This window comes from Schistocerca cancellata, chromosome 9, assembly GCF_023864275.1.
Source record: "Schistocerca cancellata isolate TAMUIC-IGC-003103 chromosome 9, iqSchCanc2.1, whole genome shotgun sequence".
NCBI classification, from domain to species: domain Eukaryota; kingdom Metazoa; phylum Arthropoda; class Insecta; order Orthoptera; family Acrididae; genus Schistocerca; species Schistocerca cancellata.
In genome coordinates this window covers 521330770-521348258 of record NC_064634.1, presented here as the reverse complement: position 1 = coordinate 521348258, position 17489 = coordinate 521330770, and the positions used below count along the sequence as shown (strand labels likewise).

General features: G+C 54.9%; 18 non-coding genes across 18 annotated transcripts; all 18 read left to right on the top strand.

Moving 5' to 3' along the window:
• The first annotated feature begins 688 nt into the window (after positions 1-688).
• LOC126102568 (5S ribosomal RNA) lies at positions 689-807 on the top strand. The gene has a single exon (XR_007522859.1). It is a non-coding gene; the product is annotated as a 5S ribosomal RNA (ribosomal RNA).
• Positions 808-1662: 855 nt separating this feature from the next.
• On the top strand, positions 1663-1781 carry LOC126102102 (5S ribosomal RNA). Its single transcript, XR_007522792.1, has one exon. It is a non-coding gene; the product is annotated as a 5S ribosomal RNA (ribosomal RNA).
• Positions 1782-2639: 858 nt separating this feature from the next.
• On the top strand, positions 2640-2758 carry LOC126101964 (5S ribosomal RNA). Its single transcript, XR_007522668.1, has one exon. It is a non-coding gene; the product is annotated as a 5S ribosomal RNA (ribosomal RNA).
• Positions 2759-3609: 851 nt separating this feature from the next.
• LOC126102101 (5S ribosomal RNA) lies at positions 3610-3728 on the top strand. The gene has a single exon (XR_007522791.1). It is a non-coding gene; the product is annotated as a 5S ribosomal RNA (ribosomal RNA).
• An 857-nt stretch (positions 3729-4585) lies between these two features.
• Positions 4586-4704, top strand: LOC126102567 (5S ribosomal RNA). Its single transcript, XR_007522858.1, has one exon. It is a non-coding gene; the product is annotated as a 5S ribosomal RNA (ribosomal RNA).
• Positions 4705-5558: 854 nt separating this feature from the next.
• LOC126101963 (5S ribosomal RNA) lies at positions 5559-5677 on the top strand. Its single transcript, XR_007522667.1, has one exon. It is a non-coding gene; the product is annotated as a 5S ribosomal RNA (ribosomal RNA).
• An 855-nt stretch (positions 5678-6532) lies between these two features.
• Positions 6533-6651, top strand: LOC126101819 (5S ribosomal RNA). Its single transcript, XR_007522534.1, has one exon. It is a non-coding gene; the product is annotated as a 5S ribosomal RNA (ribosomal RNA).
• Positions 6652-7506: 855 nt separating this feature from the next.
• Positions 7507-7625, top strand: LOC126101962 (5S ribosomal RNA). The gene has a single exon (XR_007522666.1). It is a non-coding gene; the product is annotated as a 5S ribosomal RNA (ribosomal RNA).
• Positions 7626-8480: 855 nt separating this feature from the next.
• LOC126101697 (5S ribosomal RNA) lies at positions 8481-8599 on the top strand. The gene has a single exon (XR_007522422.1). It is a non-coding gene; the product is annotated as a 5S ribosomal RNA (ribosomal RNA).
• An 855-nt stretch (positions 8600-9454) lies between these two features.
• LOC126101961 (5S ribosomal RNA) lies at positions 9455-9573 on the top strand. Its single transcript, XR_007522665.1, has one exon. It is a non-coding gene; the product is annotated as a 5S ribosomal RNA (ribosomal RNA).
• Positions 9574-10429: 856 nt separating this feature from the next.
• LOC126102992 (5S ribosomal RNA) lies at positions 10430-10548 on the top strand. The gene has a single exon (XR_007523241.1). It is a non-coding gene; the product is annotated as a 5S ribosomal RNA (ribosomal RNA).
• Positions 10549-11403: 855 nt separating this feature from the next.
• On the top strand, positions 11404-11522 carry LOC126101959 (5S ribosomal RNA). The gene has a single exon (XR_007522662.1). It is a non-coding gene; the product is annotated as a 5S ribosomal RNA (ribosomal RNA).
• Positions 11523-12378: 856 nt separating this feature from the next.
• LOC126102869 (5S ribosomal RNA) lies at positions 12379-12497 on the top strand. Its single transcript, XR_007523129.1, has one exon. It is a non-coding gene; the product is annotated as a 5S ribosomal RNA (ribosomal RNA).
• Positions 12498-13334: 837 nt separating this feature from the next.
• LOC126102562 (5S ribosomal RNA) lies at positions 13335-13453 on the top strand. Its single transcript, XR_007522857.1, has one exon. It is a non-coding gene; the product is annotated as a 5S ribosomal RNA (ribosomal RNA).
• Positions 13454-14295: 842 nt separating this feature from the next.
• On the top strand, positions 14296-14414 carry LOC126101762 (5S ribosomal RNA). The gene has a single exon (XR_007522482.1). It is a non-coding gene; the product is annotated as a 5S ribosomal RNA (ribosomal RNA).
• Positions 14415-15256: 842 nt separating this feature from the next.
• Positions 15257-15375, top strand: LOC126102046 (5S ribosomal RNA). Its single transcript, XR_007522742.1, has one exon. It is a non-coding gene; the product is annotated as a 5S ribosomal RNA (ribosomal RNA).
• An 845-nt stretch (positions 15376-16220) lies between these two features.
• LOC126102549 (5S ribosomal RNA) lies at positions 16221-16339 on the top strand. The gene has a single exon (XR_007522855.1). It is a non-coding gene; the product is annotated as a 5S ribosomal RNA (ribosomal RNA).
• Positions 16340-17187: 848 nt separating this feature from the next.
• On the top strand, positions 17188-17306 carry LOC126102825 (5S ribosomal RNA). The gene has a single exon (XR_007523089.1). It is a non-coding gene; the product is annotated as a 5S ribosomal RNA (ribosomal RNA).
• Positions 17307-17489: the final 183 nt, after the last annotated feature.

The window sequence follows — 17489 nt, the reverse complement described above, 5'->3', positions numbered from 1 at the left end:
ACGACAAAACAGTACGAATCGGCAGGTGATTTCTGAAATACGTCACCGCCTATTGTTGTGTAGGAGTTTAGAGTTCCGAATTTGATTTGTAACCACGAATTTATTCCTTAGTCGTCTCGTCTCGTCTCGTCTCGTCTCGTCTCGTCTCGCAGACGTTTGTCGTGCTTGCGCTGTCATATGGACCACGACCCGAGCGGCAGCGAGCGGCAGTCGAGCAAAGTCGGGACAAGTCGGGACGGGGACAGGGACAGGGATAGGAATGGTGCGAATGCACTGCAAACTACGCAGACACCTGGTGTGAGGCGAGGCGAGGCGAGGCGAGGCGAGGCGAGGCGAGGAAGCCCACATCGCTATTAGTGGGCCCTCCAGCACGACACTGCCGTACCCCGCACAGGCCCTCCGCTGAACACCAGGGACAAGATGCGTCCTCCGCTAGTGTCGAAGGCTGCACGCGCCCAGCGAATGACAGGGGGTGCAACGAGCAGCAGTGCGTCTCACACACGCGGCGGTGCGCCCGCCAATTCGGCCGTCACTCTGCTGGGACGTCGGGCGCGCCTCCCCGCGCCGTCCTCGAGGAACTGGCGGTTGCGAAAGGAAGCGCTTTCGTCAAATGCGGCCGAAAACTAACATTTTGTGTGTTGGGAGAAAAGCCGAACGCGAATTCTGCCGTGCTCCTTTATTAGAGAGCGCCAACGGCCATACCATGATGAATACACCGGTTCTCGTCCGATCACCGAAGTTAAGCATCATCGGGCCCGGCTAGTACTTGGATGGGTGACCGCCTGGGAAACCCGGGTGCTGTTGGCTCCCTTCCTGTTTTTTTTTTTTTTGTTATGTCGCCAGCCCAATTTTCAAACTACCTTTCTGTTGTAACAAAGATGCTTCCTTAAGCCCTTTAAACTACTGTAATGGTACGAAAATGCAGTAATTAACTCAGTTTGAGGGAGAATGTGCTAACCAAGTTTGCCAAGAAGACTTTGAAAACGACAAAACAGTACGAATCGGCAGGTGATTTCTGAATTACGTCACCGCCTATTGTTGTGTAGGAATGTAGAGTTCCAAATTTGATTTGTAACCAGGAATTTATTACTTAGTCGTCTCGTCTCGTCTCGTCTCGTCCCGCAGACGTTTGTCGTGCTTGCGCTGTCATATGGACCACGACCCGAGCGGCAGCGAGCGGCAGTCGAGCAAAGTCGGGACAAGTCGGGACGGGGACAGGGACAGGGATAGGAATGGTGCGAATGCACTGCAAACTACGCAGACACCTGGTGTGAGGCGAGGCGAGGCGAGGCGAGGCGAGGCGAGGCGAGGAAGCCCACATCGCTACCAGTGGGCCCTCCAGCACGACACTGCCGCACCCCGCACAGGTCCTCCGCTGAACACCAGGGACAAGATGCGTCCTCTGCTAGTGTCGAAGGCTGCACGCGCCCAGCGAATGACAGGGGGTGCAACGAGCAGCAGTGCGTCTCACACACGCGGCGGTGCGCCCGCCAATTCGGCCGTCACTCTGCTGGGACGCCGGGCGCGCCTCCCCGCGCCGTCCTCGAGGAACTGGCGGTTGCGGAAGGAAGCGCTTTCGTCAAATGCGGCCGAAAACTAACATTTTGTGTGGTGGGAGATAAGCCGAACGCGAATTCTGCCGTGCTCCTACATTAGATGAGCGCCAACGGCCATACCATGATGAATACAGCGGTTCTCGTCCGATCTCCGAAGTTAAGCATCTTCGGGCCCGGCTAGTACTTGGATGGGTGACCGCCTGGGAAACCCGGGTGCTTTTGGCTCCCTTCCTGTTTTTTTTTTTTTGTTATGTCGCCAGCCCAATTTTCAAACTACCTTTCTGCTGTGACAAAGATGCTTCCTTAAGCCTTTTAAACTACTGTAATGGTACGAAAATGCAGTAATTAACTCAGTTTGAGGGAGAATGTGCTAACCAAGTTTGCCAAGAAGACTTTGAAAACGACAAAACAGTACGAATCGGCAGGTGATTTCTGAAATACGTCACCGCCTATTGTTGTGTAGGAATGTAGAGTTCCAAATTTGATTTGTAACCAGGAATTTATTACTTAGTCGTCTCGTCTCGTCTCGTCTCGTCCCGCAGACGTTTGTCGTGCTTGCGCTGTCATATGGACCACGACCCGAGCGGCAGCGAGCGGCAGTCGAGCAAAGTCGGGACAAGTCGGGACGGGGACAGGGACAGGGATAGGAATGGTGCGAATGCACTGCAAACTACGCAGACACCTGGTGTGAGGCGAGGCGAGGCGAGGCGAGGCGAGGCGAGGCGAGGCGAGGAAGCCCACATCGCTACCAGTGGGCCCTCCAGCACGACACTGCCGCACCCCGCACAGGCCCTCCGCTGAACACCAGGGACAAGATGCGTTCTCCGCTAGTGTCGAAGGCTGACCGCGCCCAGCGAATGACAGGGGGTGCAACGAGCAGCAGTGCGTCTCACACACGCGGCGGTGCGCCCGCCAATTCGGCCGTCACTCTGCTGGGACGCCGGGCGCGCCTCCCCGCGCCGTCCTCGAGGTCTGGCGGTTGCGGAAGGAAGCGCTTTCGTCAAATGCGGCCGAAAACTAACATTTTGTGTGTTGGGAGAAAAGCCGAAAGCGAATTCTGCCGTGCTCCTACATTAGATGAGCGCCAACGGCCATACCATGATGAATACACCGGTTCTCGTCCGATCACCGAAGTTAAGCATCCTCGGGCCCGGCTAGTACTTGGATGGGTGACCGCCTGGAAAACCCGGGTGCTGTTGGCTCCCTTCCTTTTTTTTTTTTGTTATGTCGCCAGCCCAATTTTCAAACTACATTTCTGTTGTGACAAAGATGCTTCCTTAAGCCTTTTAAACTACTGTAATGGTACGAAAATGCAGTAATTAACTCAGTTTGAGGGAGAATGTGCTAACCAAGTTTGCCAAGAAGACTTTGAAAACGACAAAACAGTACGAATCGGCAGGTGATTTCTGAAATACGTCACCGCCTATTATTGTGTAGGAGTTTAGAGTTCCGAATTTGATTTGTAACCACGAATTTATTCCTTAGTCGTCTCGTCTCGTCTCGTCTCGTCTCGTCCCGCAGACGTTTGTCGTGCTTGCGCTGTCATATGGACCACGACCCGAGCGGCAGCGAGCGGCAGTCGAGCAAAGTCGGGACAAGTCGGGACGGGGACAGGGACAGGGATAGGAATGGTGCGAATGCACTGCAAACTACGCAGACACCTGGTGTGAGGCGAGGCGAGGCGAGGCGTGGCGAGGCGAGGAAGCCCACATCGCTACCAGTGGGCCCTCCAGCACGACACTGCCACACCCCGCACAGGCCCTCCGCTGAACACCAGGGACAAGATGCGTCCTCCGCAAGTGTCGAAGGCTGCACGCGCCCAGCGAATGACAGGGGGTGCAACAAGCAGCAGTGCGTCTCACACACGCGGCGGTGCGCCCGCCAATTCGGCCGTCACTCTGCTGGGACGCCGGGCGACCCACCCCGCGCCGTTCTCGAAGAACTGGCGGTTCCGGAAGGAAGCGCTTTCGTCAATTGCGGCCGAAAACTAACATTATGTGTGTTGGGAGAAAAGCCGAACTCGAATTCTGCCGTGCTCCTACATTAGATGAGCGCCAACGGCCATACCATGATGAATACAGCGGTTCTCGTCCGATCTCCGAAGTTAAGCATCTTCGGGCCCGGCTAGTACTTGGATGGGTGACCGCCTGGGAAACCCGGGTGCTTTTGGCTCCCTTCCTGTTTTTTTTTTTTTTTTTGTTATGTCGCCAGCCCAATTTTCAAACTACCTTTCTGTTGTGACAAAGATGCTTCCTTAAGCCTTTTAAACTACTGTAATGGTACGAAAATGCAGTAATTAACTCAGTTTGAGGGAGAATGTGCTAACCAAGTTTGCCAAGAAGACTTTGAAAACGACAAAACAGTACGAATCGGCAGGTGATTTCTGAAATACGTCACCGCCTATTGTTGTGTAGGAGTGTAGAGTTCCAAATTTGATTTGTAACCAGGAATTTATTACTTAGTCGTCTCGTCTCGTCTCGTCTCGTCCCGCAGACGTTTGTCGTGCTTGCGCTGTCATATGGACCACGACCCGAGCGGCAGCGAGCGGCAGTCGAGCAAAGTCGGGACAAGTCGGGATGGGGACAGGGACAGGGATAGGAATGGTGCGAATGCACTGCAAACTACGCAGACACCTGGTGTGAGGCGAGGCGAGGCGAGGCGAGGCGAGGCGAGGCGAGGAAGCCCACATCGCTATTAGTGGGCCCTCCAGCACGACACTGCCGTACCCCGCACAGGCCCTCCGCTGAACACCAGGGACAAGATGCGTCCTCCGCTAGTGTCGAAGGCTGACCGCGCCCAGCGAATGACAGGGGATGCAACGAGCAGCAGTGCGTCTCACACACGCGGCGGTGCGCCCGCCAATTCGGCCGTCACTCTGCTGGGACGTCGGGCGCGCCTCCCCGCGCCGTCCTCGAGGAACTGGCGGTTGCGAAAGGAAGCGCTTTCGTCAAATGCGGCCGAAAACTAACATTTTGTGTGTTGGGAGAAAAGCCGAACGCGAATTCTGCCGTGCTCCTTTATTAGAGAGCGCCAACGGCCATACCATGATGAATACACCGGTTCTCGTCCGATCACCGAAGTTAAGCATCATCGGGCCCGGCTAGTACTTGGATGGGTGACCGCCTGGGAAACCCGGGTGCTGTTGGCTCCCTTCCTGTTTTTTTTTTTTTTGTTATGTCGCCAGCCCAATTTTCAAACTACCTTTCTGTTGTAACAAAGATGCTTCCTTAAGCCCTTTAAACTACTGTAATGGTACGAAAATGCAGTAATTAACTCAGTTTGAGGGAGAATGTGCTAACCAAGTTTGCCAAGAAGACTTTGAAAACGACAAAACAGTACGAATCGGCAGGTGATTTCTGAAATACGTCACCGCCTATTGTTGTGTAGGAATGTAGAGTTCCAAATTTGATTTGTAACCAGGAATTTATTACTTAGTCGTCTCGTCTCGTCTCGTCTCGTCCCGCAGACGTTTGTCGTGCTTGCGCTGTCATATGGACCACGACCCGAGCGGCAGCGAGCGGCAGTCGAGCAAAGTCGGGACAAGTCGGGACGGGGACAGGGACAGGGATAGGAATGGTGCGAATGCACTGCAAACTACGCAGACACCTGGTGTGAGGCGAGGCGAGGCGAGGCGAGGCGAGGCGAGGCGAGGAAGCCCACATCGCTACCAGTGGGCCCTCCAGCACGACACTGCCGCACCCCGCACAGGCCCTCCGCTGAACACCAGGGACAAGATGCGTTCTCCGCTAGTGTCGAAGGCTGACCGCGCCCAGCGAATGACAGGGGGTGCAACGAGCAGCAGTGCGTCTCACACACGCGGCGGTGCGCCCGCCAATTCGGCCGTCACTCTGCTGGGACGCCGGGCGCGCCTCCCCGCGCCGTCCTCGAGGTCTGGCGGTTGCGGAAGGAAGCGCTTTCGTCAAATGCGGCCGAAAACTAACATTTTGTGTGTTGGGAGAAAAGCCGAAAGCGAATTCTGCCGTGCTCCTACATTAGATGAGCGCCAACGGCCATACCATGATGAATACACCGGTTCTCGTCCGATCACCGAAGTTAAGCATCCTCGGGCCCGGCTAGTACTTGGATGGGTGACCGCCTGGAAAACCCGGGTGCTGTTGGCTCCCTTCCTTTTTTTTTTTTGTTATGTCGCCAGCCCAATTTTCAAACTACATTTCTGTTGTGACAAAGATGCTTCCTTAAGCCTTTTAAACTACTGTAATGGTACGAAAATGCAGTAATTAACTCAGTTTGAGGGAGAATGTGCTAACCAAGTTTGCCAAGAAGACTTTGAAAACGACAAAACAGTACGAATCGGCAGGTGATTTCTGAAATACGTCACCGCCTATTATTGTGTAGGAGTTTAGAGTTCCGAATTTGATTTGTAACCACGAATTTATTCCTTAGTCGTCTCGTCTCGTCTCGTCTCGTCTCGTCCCGCAGACGTTTGTCGTGCTTGCGCTGTCATATGGACCACGACCCGAGCGGCAGCGAGCGGCAGTCGAGCAAAGTCGGGACAAGTCGGGACGGGGACAGGGACAGGGATAGGAATGGTGCGAATGCACTGCAAACTACGCAGACACCTGGTGTGAGGCGAGGCGAGGCGAGGCGAGGCGAGGCGAGGCGAGGAAGCCCACATCGCTACCAGTGGGCCCTCCAGCACGACACCGCCGCACCCCGCACAGGCCCTCCGCTGAACACCAGGGACAAGATGCGTCGTCCGCTAGTGTCGAAGGCTGACCGCGCCCAGCGAATGACAGGGGGTGCAACGAGCAGCAGTGCGTCTCACACACGCGGCGGTGCGCCCGCCAATTCGGCCGTCACTCTGCTGGGACGCCGGGCGCGCCTCCCCGCGCCGTCCTCGAGGAACTGGCGGTTGCGAAAGGAAGCGCTTTCGTCAAATGCGGCCGAAAACTAACATTTTGTGTGTTGGGAGAAAAGCCGAACGCGAATTCTGCCGTGCTCCTTTATTAGAGAGCGCCAACGGCCATACCATGATGAATACACCGGTTCTCGTCCGATCACCGAAGTTAAGCATCATTGGGCCCGGCTAGTACTTGGATGGGTGACCGCCTGGGAAACCCGGGTGCTGTTGGCTCCCTTCCTGTTTCTTTTTTTTCTTGTTATGTCGCCAGCCCATTTTTCAAACTACCTTTCTGTTGTGACAAAGATGCTTCCTTAAGCCTTTTAAACTACTGTAATGGTACGAAAATGCAGTAATTAACTCAGTTTGAGGGAGAATGTGCTAACCAAGTTTGCCAAGAAGACTTTGAAAACGACAAAACAGTACGAATCGGCAGGTGATTTCTGAAATACGTCACCGCCTATTGTTGTGTAGGAATGTAGAGTTCCAAATTTGATTTGTAACCACGAATTTATTCCTTAGTCGTCTCGTCTCGTCTCGTCTCGTCCCGCAGACGTTTGTCGTGCTTGCGCTGTCATATGGACCACGACCCGAGCGGCAGCGAGCGGCAGTCGAGCAAAGTCGGGACAAGTCGGGACGGGGACAGGGACAGGGATAGGAATGGTGCGAATGCACTGCAAACTACGCAGACACCTGGTGTGAGGCGAGGCGAGGCGAGGCGAGGCGAGGCGAGGCGAGGAAGCCCACATCGCTACCAGTGGGCCCTCCAGCACGACACTGCCGCACCCCGCACAGGCCCTCCGCTGAACACCAGGGACAAGATGCGTTCTCCGCTAGTGTCGAAGGCTGACCGCGCCCAGCGAATGACAGGGGGTGCAACGAGCAGCAGTGCGTCTCACACACGCGGAGGTGCGCCCGCCAATTCGGCCGTCACTCTGCTGGGACGCCGGGCGCGCCTCCCCGCGCCGTCCTCGAGGTCTGGCGGTTGCGGAAGGAAGCGCTTTCGTCAAATGCGGCCGAAAACTAACATTTTGTGTGTTGGGAGAAAAGCCGAAAGCGAATTCTGCCGTGCTCCTACATTAGATGAGCGCCAACGGCCATACCATGATGAATACACCGGTTCTCGTCCGATCACCGAAGTTAAGCATCCTCGGGCCCGGCTAGTACTTGGATGGGTGACCGCCTGGAAAACCCGGGTGCTGTTGGCTCCCTTCCTTTTTTTTTTTTGTTATGTCGCCAGCCCAATTTTCAAACTACATTTCTGTTGTGACAAAGATGCTTCCTTAAGCCTTTTAAACTACTGTAATGGTACGAAAATGCAGTAATTAACTCAGTTTGAGGGAGAATGTGCTAACCAAGTTTGCCAAGAAGACTTTGAAAACGACAAAACAGTACGAATCGGCAGGTGATTTCTGAAATACGTCACCGCCTATTATTGTGTAGGAGTTTAGAGTTCCGAATTTGATTTGTAACCACGAATTTATTCCTTAGTCGTCTCGTCTCGTCTCGTCTCGTCTCGTCCCGCAGACGTTTGTCGTGCTTGCGCTGTCATATGGACCACGACCCGAGCGGCAGCGAGCGGCAGTCGAGCAAAGTCGGGACAAGTCGGGACGGGGACAGGGACAGGGATAGGAATGGTGCGAATGCACTGCAAACTACGCAGACACCTGGTGTGAGGCGAGGCGAGGCGAGGCGAGGCGAGGCGAGGCGAGGAAGCCCACATCGCTACCAGTGGGCCCTCCAGCACGACACCGCCGCACCCCGCACAGGCCCTCCGCTGAACACCAGGGACAAGATGCGTCGTCCGCTAGTGTCGAAGGCTGACCGCGCCCAGCGAATGACAGGGGGTGCAACGAGCAGCAGTGCGTCTCACACACGCGGCGGTGCGCCCGCCAATTCGGCCGTCACTCTGCTGGGACGCCGGGCGCGCCTCCCCGCGCCGTCCTCGAGGAACTGGCGGTTGCGAAAGGAAGCGCTTTCGTCAAATGCGGCCGAAAACTAACATTTTGTGTGTTGGGAGAAAAGCCGAACGCGAATTCTGCCGTGCTCCTTTATTAGAGAGCGCCAACGGCCATACCATGATGAATACACCGGTTCTCGTCCGATCACCGAAGTTAAGCATCATTGGGCCCGGCTAGTACTTGGATGGGTGACCGCCTGGGAAACCCGGGTGCTGTTGGCTCCCTTCCTGTTTCTTTTTTTTCTTGTTATGTCGCCAGCCCATTTTTCAAACTACCTTTCTGTTGTGACAAAGATGCTTCCTTAAGCCTTTTAAACTACTGTAATGGTACGAAAATGCAGTAATTAACTCAGTTTGAGGGAGAATGTGCTAACCAAGTTTGCCAAGAAGACTTTGAAAACGACAAAACAGTACGAATCGGCAGGTGATTTCTGAAATACGTCACCGCCTATTGTTGTGTAGGAATGTAGAGTTCCAAATTTGATTTGTAACCACGAATTTATTCCTTAGTCGTCTCGTCTCGTCTCGTCTCGTCCCGCAGACGTTTGTCGTGCTTGCGCTGTCATATGGACCACGACCCGAGCGGCAGCGAGCGGCAGTCGAGCAAAGTCGGGACAAGTCGGGACGGGGACAGGGACAGGGATAGGAATGGTGCGAATGCACTGCAAACTACGCAGACACCTGGTGTGAGGCGAGGCGAGGCGAGGCGAGGCGAGGCGAGGCGAGGAAGCCCACATCGCTACCAGTGGGCCCTCCAGCACGACACTGCCGCACCCCGCACAGGCCCTCCGCTGAACACCAGGGACAAGATGCGTTCTCCGCTAGTGTCGAAGGCTGACCGCGCCCAGCGAATGACAGGGGGTGCAACGAGCAGCAGTGCGTCTCACACACGCGGCGGTGCGCCCGCCAATTCGGCCGTCACTCTGCTGGGACGCCGGGCGCGCCTCCCCGCGCCGTCCTCGAGGTCTGGCGGTTGCGGAAGGAAGCGCTTTCGTCAAATGCGGCCGAAAACTAACATTTTGTGTGTTGGGAGAAAAGCCGAAAGCGAATTCTGCCGTGCTCCTACATTAGATGAGCGCCAACGGCCATACCATGATGAATACACCGGTTCTCGTCCGATCACCGAAGTTAAGCATCCTCGGGCCCGGCTAGTACTTGGATGGGTGACCGCCTGGAAAACCCGGGTGCTGTTGGCTCCCTTCCTTTTTTTTTTTTTGTTATGTCGCCAGCCCAATTTTCAAACTACATTTCTGTTGTGACAAAGATGCTTCCTTAAGCCTTTTAAACTACTGTAATGGTACGAAAATGCAGTAATTAACTCAGTTTGAGGGAGAATGTGCTAACCAAGTTTGCCAAGAAGACTTTGAAAACGACAAAACAGTACGAATCGGCAGGTGATTTCTGAAATACGTCACCGCCTATTATTGTGTAGGAGTTTAGAGTTCCGAATTTGATTTGTAACCACGAATTTATTCCTTAGTCGTCTCGTCTCGTCTCGTCTCGTCTCGTCCCGCAGACGTTTGTCGTGCTTGCGCTGTCATATGGACCACGACCCGAGCGGCAGCGAGCGGCAGTCGAGCAAAGTCGGGACAAGTCGGGACGGGGACAGGGACAGGGATAGGAATGGTGCGAATGCACTGCAAACTACGCAGACACCTGGTGTGAGGCGAGGCGAGGCGAGGCGAGGCGAGGCGAGGCGAGGAAGCCCACATCGCTACCAGTGGGCCCTCCAGCACGACACTGCCGCACCCCGCACAGGCCCTCCGCTGAACACCAGGGACAAGATGCGTCGTCCGCTAGTGTCGAAGGCTGACCGCGCCCAGCGAATGACAGGGGGTGCAACGAGCAGCAGTGCGTCTCACACACGCGGCGGTGCGCCCGCCAATTCGGCCGTCACTCTGCTGGGACGCCGGGCGCGCCTCCCCGCGCCGTCCTCGAGGAACTGGCGGTTGCGAAAGGAAGCGCTTTCGTCAAATGCGGCCGAAAACTAACATTTTGTGTGTTGGGAGAAAAGCCGAACGCGAATTCTGCCGTGCTCCTTTATTAGAGAGCGCCAACGGCCATACCATGATGAATACACCGGTTCTCGTCCGATCACCGAAGTTAAGCATCATTGGGCCCGGCTAGTACTTGGATGGGTGACCGCCTGGGAAACCCGGGTGCTGTTGGCTCCCTTCCTGTTTCTTTTTTTTCTTGTTATGTCGCCAGCCCATTTTTCAAACTACCTTTCTGTTGTGACAAAGATGCTTCCTTAAGCCTTTTAAACTACTGTAATGGTACGAAAATGCAGTAATTAACTCAGTTTGAGGGAGAATGTGCTAACCAAGTTTGCCAAGAAGACTTTGAAAACGACAAAACAGTACGAATCGGCAGGTGATTTCTGAAATACGTCACCGCCTATTGTTGTGTAGGAATGTAGAGTTCCAAATTTGATTTGTAACCACGAATTTATTCCTTAGTCGTCTCGTCTCGTCTCGTCTCGTCCCGCAGACGTTTGTCGTGCTTGCGCTGTCATATGGACCACGACCCGAGCGGCAGCGAGCGGCAGTCGAGCAAAGTCGGGACAAGTCGGGACGGGGACAGGGACAGGGATAGGAATGGTGCGAATGCACTGCAAACTACGCAGACACCTGGTGTGAGGCGAGGCGAGGCGAGGCGAGGCGAGGCGAGGCGAGGAAGCCCACATCGCTACCAGTGGGCCCTCCAGCACGACACTGCCGCACCCCGCACAGGCCCTCCGCTGAACACCAGGGACAAGATGCGTTCTCCGCTAGTGTCGAAGGCTGACCGCGCCCAGCGAATGACAGGGGGTGCAACGAGCAGCAGTGCGTCTCACACACGCGGCGGTGCGCCCGCCAATTCGGCCGTCACTCTGCTGGGACGCCGGGCGCGCCTCCCCGCGCCGTCCTCGAGGTCTGGCGGTTGCGGAAGGAAGCGCTTTCGTCAAATGCGGCCGAAAACTAACATTTTGTGTGTTGGGAGAAAAGCCGAAAGCGAATTCTGCCGTGCTCCTACATTAGATGAGCGCCAACGGCCATACCATGATGAATACACCGGTTCTCGTCCGATCACCGAAGTTAAGCATCCTCGGGCCCGGCTAGTACTTGGATGGGTGACCGCCTGGAAAACCCGGGTGCTGTTGGCTCCCTTCCTTTTTTTTTTTTTGTTATGTCGCCAGCCCAATTTTCAAACTACATTTCTGTTGTGACAAAGATGCTTCCTTAAGCCTTTTAAACTACTGTAATGGTACGAAAATGCAGTAATTAACTCAGTTTGAGGGAGAATGTGCTAACCAAGTTTGCCAAGAAGACTTTGAAAACGACAAAACAGTACGAATCGGCAGGTGATTTCTGAAATACGTCACCGCCTATTATTGTGTAGGAGTTTAGAGTTCCGAATTTGATTTGTAACCACGAATTTATTCCTTAGTCGTCTCGTCTCGTCTCGTCTCGTCTCGTCCCGCAGACGTTTGTCGTGCTTGCGCTGTCATATGGACCACGACCCGAGCGGCAGCGAGCGGCAGTCGAGCAAAGTCGGGACAAGTCGGGACGGGGACAGGGACAGGGATAGGAATGGTGCGAATGCACTGCAAACTACGCAGACACCTGGTGTGAGGCGAGGCGAGGCGAGGCGAGGCGAGGCGAGGCGAGGAAGCCCACATCGCTACCAGTGGGCCCTCCAGCACGACACCGCCGCACCCCGCACAGGCCCTCCGCTGAACACCAGGGACAAGATGCGTCGTCCGCTAGTGTCGAAGGCTGACCGCGCCCAGCGAATGACAGGGGGTGCAACGAGCAGCAGTGCGTCTCACACACGCGGCGGTGCGCCCGCCAATTCGGCCGTCACTCTGCTGGGACGCCGGGCGCGCCTCCCCGCGCCGTCCTCGAGGAACTGGCGGTTGCGAAAGGAAGCGCTTTCGTCAAATGCGGCCGAAAACTAACATTTTGTGTGTTGGGAGAAAAGCCGAACGCGAATTCTGCCGTGCTCCTTTATTAGAGAGCGCCAACGGCCATACCATGATGAATACACCGGTTCTCGTCCGATCACCGAAGTTAAGCATCATTGGGCCCGGCTAGTACTTGGATGGGTGACCGCCTGGGAAACCCGGGTGCTGTTGGCTCCCTTCCTGTTTCTTTTTTTTCTTGTTATGTCGCCAGCCCATTTTTCAAACTACCTTTCTGTTGTGACAAAGATGCTTCCTTAAGCCTTTTAAACTACTGTAATGGTACGAAAATGCAGTAATTAACTCAGTTTGAGGGAGAATGTGCTAACCAAGTTTGCCAAGAAGACTTTGAAAACGACAAAACAGTACGAATCGGCAGGTGATTTCTGAAATACGTCACCGCCTATTGTTGTGTAGGAATGTAGAGTTCCAAATTTGATTTGTAACCACGAATTTATTCCTTAGTCGTCTCGTCTCGTCTCGTCTCGTCCCGCAGACGTTTGTCGTGCTTGCGCTGTCATATGGACCACGACCCGAGCGGCAGCGAGCGGCAGTCGAGCAAAGTCGGGACAAGTCGGGACGGGGACAGGGACAGGGATAGGAATGGTGCGAATGCACTGCAAACTACGCAGACACCTGGTGTGAGGCGAGGCGAGGCGAGGAAGCCCACATCGCTACCAGTGGCGCCCTCCAGCACGACACTGCCACACCCCGCACAGGCCCTCCGCTGAACACCAGGGACAAGATGCGTCCTCCGCTAGTGTCGAAGGCTGCACGCGCCCAGCGAATGACAGGGGGTGCAACGAGCAGCAGTGCGTCTCACACACGCGGCGGTGCGCCCGCTAATTCGGCCGTCGCTCTGCTGGGACGCCGGGCGCGCCTCCCCGCGCCGTCCTGGAGGAACTGGCGGTTGCGGAAGGAAGCGCTTTCGTCAAATGCGGCCGAAAACTAACATTTTGTGTGTTGGGAGAAAAGCCGAACGCGAATTCTGCCGTGCTCCTACATTAGACGAGCGCCAACGGCCATACCATGATGAATACACCGGTTCTCGTCCGATCACCGAAGTTAAGCATCATCGGGCCCGGCTAGTACTTGGATGGGTGACCGCCTGGGAAACCCGGGTGCTGTTGGCTCCCTTCCTTTTTTTTTTTTGTTATGTCGCCAGCCCAATTTTCAAACTACCTTTCTATTGTGACAAAGATGCTTCCTTAAGCCTTTTAAACTACTGTAATGGTACGAAAATGCAGTAATTAACTCAGTTTGAGGGAGAATGTGCTAACCAAGTTTGCCAAGAAGACTTTGAAAACGACAAAACAGTACGAATCGGCAGGTGATTTTTGAAATACGTCACCGCCTATTGTTGTGTAGGAGTGTAGAGTTCCAAATTTGATTTGTAACCACGAATTTATTCCTTAGTCGTCTCGTCTCGTCTCGTCTCGTCTCGTCTTGTCCCGCAGACGTTTGTCGTGCTTGCGCTGTCATATGGACCACGACCCGAGCGGCAGCGAGCGGCAGTCGAGCAAAGTCGGGACAAGTCGGGACGGGGACAGGGACAGGGATAGGAATGGTGCGAATGCACTGCAAACTACGCAGACACCTGGTGTGAGGCGAGGCGAGGCGAGGAAGCCCACATCGCTACCAGTGGCGCCCTCCAGCACGACACTGCCACACCCCGCACAGGCCCTCCGCTGAACACCAGGGACAAGATGCGTCCTCCGCTAGTGTCGAAGGCTGCACGCGCCCAGCAAATGACAGGGGGTGCAACGAGCAGCAGTGCGTCTCACACACGCGGCGGTGCGCCCGCTAATTCGGCCGTCGCTCTGCTGGGACGCCGGGCGCGCCTCCCCGCGCCGTCCTGGAGGAACTGGCGGTTGCGGAAGGAAGCGCTTTCGTCAAATGCGGCCGAAAACTAACATTTTGTGTGTTGGGAGAAAAGCCGAACGCGAATTCTGCCGTGCTCCTACATTAGACGAGCGCCAACGGCCATACCATGATGAATACACCGGTTCTCGTCCGATCACCGAAATTAAGCATCATCGGGCCCGGCTAGTACTTGGATGGGTGACCGCCTGGGAAACCCGGGTGCTGTTGGCTCCCTTCCTTTTTTTTTTTTGTTATGTCGCCAGCCCAATTTTCAAACTACCTTTCTATTGTGACAAAGATGCTTCCTTAAGCCTTTTAAACTACTGTAATGGTACGAAAATGCAGTAATTAACTCAGTTTGAGGGAGAATGTGCTAACCAAGTTTGCCAAGAAGACTTTGAAAACGACAAAACAGTACGAATCGGCAGGTGATTTTTGAAATACGTCACCGCCTATTGTTGTGTAGGAGTGTAGAGTTCCAAATTTGATTTGTAACCACGAATTTATTCCTTAGTCGTCTCGTCTCGTCTCGTCTCGTCTCGTCTCGTCCCGCAGACGTTTGTCGTGCTTGCGCTGTCATATGGACCACGACCCGAGCGGCAGCGAGCGGCAGTCGAGCAAAGTCGGGACAAGTCGGGACGGGGACAGGGACAGGGATAGGAATGGTGCGAATGCACTGCAAACTACGCAGACACCTGGTGTGAGGCAAGGCGAGGCGAGGAAGCCCACATCGCTACCAGTGGCGCCCTCCAGCACGACACTGCCACACCCCGCACAGGCCCTCCGCTGAACACCAGGGACAAGATGCGTCCTCCGCTAGTGTCGAAGGCTGCACGCGCCCAGCGAATGACAGGGGGTGCAACGAGCAGCAGTGCGTCTCACACACGTGGCGGTGCGCCCGCTAATTCGGCCGTCGCTCTGCTGGGACGCCGGGCGCGCCTCCCCGCGCCGTCCTGGAGGAACTGGCGGTTGCGGAAGGAAGCGCTTTCGTCAAATGCGGCCGAAAACTAACATTTTGTGTGTTGGGAGAAAAGCCGAACGCGAATTCTGCCGTGCTCCTACATTAGACGAGCGCCAACGGCCATACCATGATGAATACACCGGTTGTCGTCCGATCACCGAAGTTAAGCATCATCAGGCCCGGCTAGTACTTGGATGGGTGACCGCCTGGGAAACCCGGGTGCTGTTGGCTCCCTTCCTTTTTTTTTTTTTTTGTTATGTCGCCAGCCCAATTTTCAAACTACCTTTCTATTGTGACAAAGATGCTTCCTTAAGCCTTTTAAACTACTGTAATGGTACGAAAATGCAGTAATTAACTCAGTTTGAGGGAGAATGTGCTAACCAAGTTTGCCAAGAAGACTTTGAAAACGACAAAACAGTACGAATCGGCAGGTGATTTTTGAAATACGTCACCGCCTATTGTTGTGTAGGAGTGTAGAGTTCCAAATTTGATTTGTAACCACGAATTTATTCCTTAGTCGTCTCGTCTCGTCTCGTCTCGTCTCGTCTCGTCCCGCAGACGTTTGTCGTGCTTGCGCTGTCATATGGACCACGACCCGAGCGGCAGCGAGCGGCAGTCGAGCAAAGTCGGGACAAGTCGGGACGGGGACAGGGACAGGGATAGGAATGGTGCGAATGCACTGCAAACTACGCAGACACCTGGTGTGAGGCGAGGCGAGGCGAGGAAGCCCACATCGCTACCAGTGGCGCCCTCCAGCACGACACTGCCACACCCCGCACAGGCCCTCCGCTGAACACCAGGGACAAGATGCGTCCTCCGCTAGTGTCGAAGGCTGCACGCGCCCAGCGAATGACAGGGGGTGCAACGAGCAGCAGTGCGTCTCACACACGCGGCGGTGCGCCCGCTAATTCGGCCGTCGCTCTGCTGGGACGCCGGGCGCGCCTCCCCGCGCCGTCCTGGAGGAACTGGCGGTTGCGGAAGGAAGCGCTTTCGTCAAATGCGGCCGAAAACTAACATTTTGTGTGTTGGGAGAAAAGCCGAACGCGAATTCTGCCGTGCTCCTACATTAGACGAGCGCCAACGGCCATACCATGATGAATACACCGGTTCTCGTCCGATCACCGAAGTTAAGCATCATCGGGCCCGGCTAGTACTTGGATGGGTGACCGCCTGGGAAACCCGGGTGCTGTTGGCTCCCTTCCTTTTTTTTTCTTTGTTATGTCGCCAGCCCAATTTTCAAACTACCTTTCTATTGTGACAAAGATGCTTCCTTAAGCCTTTTAAACTACTGTAATGGTACGAAAATGCAGTAATTAACTCAGTTTGAGGGAGAATGTGCTAACCAAGTTTGCCAAGAAGACTTTGAAAACGACAAAACGGTACGAATCGGCAGGTGATTTTTGAAATACGTCACCGCCTATTGTTGTGTAGGAGTGTAGAGTTCCAAATTTGATTTGTAACCACGAATTTATTCCTTAGTCGTCTCGTCTCGTCTCGTCTCGTCTCGTCTCGTCCCGCAGACGTTTGTCGTGCTTGCGCTGTCATATGGACCACGACCCGAGCGGCAGCGAGCGGCAGTCGAGCAAAGTCGGGACAAGTCGGGACGGGGACAGGGACAGGGATAGGAATGGTGCGAATGCACTGCAAACTACGCAGACACCTGGTGTGAGGCGAGGCGAGGCGAGGCGAGGAAGCCCACATCGCTACCAGTGGCGCCCTCCAGCACGACACTGCCACACCCCGCACAGGCCCTCCGCTGAACACCAGGGACAAGATGCGTCCTCCGCTAGTGTCGAAGGCTGCACGCGCCCAGCGAATGACAGGGGGTGCAACGAGCAGCAGTGCGTCTCACACACGCGGCGGTGCGCCCGCTAATTCGGCCGTCGCTCTGCTGGGACGCCGGGCGCGCCTCCCCGCGCCGTCCTGGAGGAACTGGCGGTTGCGGAAGGAAGCGCTTTCGTCAAATGCGGCCGAAAACTAACATTTTGTGTGTTGGGAGAAAAGCCGAACGCGAATTCTGCCGTGCTCCTACATTAGACGAGCGCCAACGGCCATACCATGATGAATACACCGGTTCTCGTCCGATCACCGAAGTTAAGCATCATCGGGCCCGGCTAGTACTCGGATGGGTGACCGCCTGGGAAACCCGGGTGCTGTTGGCTCCCTTCCTTTTTTTTTCTTTGTTATGTCGCCAGCCCAATTTTCAAACTACCTTTCTATTGTGACAAAGATGCTTCCTTAAGCCTTTTAAACTACTGTAATGGTACGAAAATGCAGTAATTAACTCAGTTTGAGGGAGAATGTGCTAACCAAGTTTGCCAAGAAGACTTTGAAAACGACAAAAC